Source organism: Austrofundulus limnaeus, unplaced genomic scaffold (assembly GCF_001266775.1).
Source record: "Austrofundulus limnaeus strain Quisiro unplaced genomic scaffold, Austrofundulus_limnaeus-1.0 Scaffold30, whole genome shotgun sequence".
NCBI classification, from domain to species: domain Eukaryota; kingdom Metazoa; phylum Chordata; class Actinopteri; order Cyprinodontiformes; family Rivulidae; genus Austrofundulus; species Austrofundulus limnaeus.
In genome coordinates this window covers 2,988,084-2,989,225 of record NW_013952432.1, presented here as the reverse complement: position 1 = coordinate 2,989,225, position 1,142 = coordinate 2,988,084, and positions in this window count along the sequence as shown.

The window sequence follows — 1,142 nt, the reverse complement described above, 5'->3', positions numbered from 1 at the left end:
CTTGGTTTATTTACATAATATTGTTTATTTACATAATAACTTTAATTGCTGGATGTTCGGCCCCTCAGCTGTTGACCTGCAGTAACTGTGGCCCCCCGGAGCAGTTTAGTTGAATAGCCCTGATCTAACCATGACTAATTTCATTTTACATTCAACAAAATGTTGTATTTAAACATGACAACATTAAAATAACACACCAGCTCAGCTGGATGTTCTGACACAGACTGTACCGTTTGTTTTTAACTGCCGAACATCCTGAAAACCTTCCATCACAGGATTAATGCAGTCAGGATCCAGTTTGGCCCGTAAAGAGTGAATAAAGTGATATTTGTTCTGACGGTGAGGAAAGTTCTGGAGGGAAAACTTGTGGCCGCTTCCAGGCGCTGCAGCATGGCCTCGATCCCGTCACCGGCCCCCCGTGGGAACGTCTTTAATCTGGGACCTTCAGTCACTGGATGAGGAGGAACAGGTTGAACTCTTCTCTCTTCAGGCTGAGTCAAGCTCCACTCAAGTCTCTGTAGCCTTTCAGGTGATGCAGGTAGTTTGGATCTGCGTCCACCAGTCCAACAGAGAGGATCTTCGCCAGCAGGTGGACGTCTTCCTCGCTCAGATCCTTCTGTTGAGGACAAACAACTGGATTAGATTAGATTAAATAACCTGAAATAATCTGAGGTAAACGGGTGTGGACTCACCATCTTGCTGTTTGTGCTGGAGTCAGACGGCTGAGTCTTCTGGGGCTTTTTATCCTGAGGACGACAAGAATCAAACTTTATTTACTTTCATTCTCCTTTCTTAATGGTCTATTTTTTTTATTCTAAACTAAAACAAATACTTTACATTCCTAAATAATCTACAGCCTGTTTTAGAAAAGGTTGTCTCGAGTAAAGTGGACAAACGTTAAAATTAAAGTTTTAGCTAAATTTGTTGCCCCGTGTGCAGTTTTCTAATTCTCATACATCCACAAATTAAATACAAACTTTTTAAAATTAAAATAATATAATTCTTTTGAAACAGAAAGTCTTCCTCCTGTCTGCTGACATCATGAGGTTCATGTTGACCAGCAGCTGTGGAGTGAAGCAGTTCTAGGGGGGTCCAGGAGTATTCTCCCCTCAAAAATTTAGTAAAACTATGCTTTTTTCCAG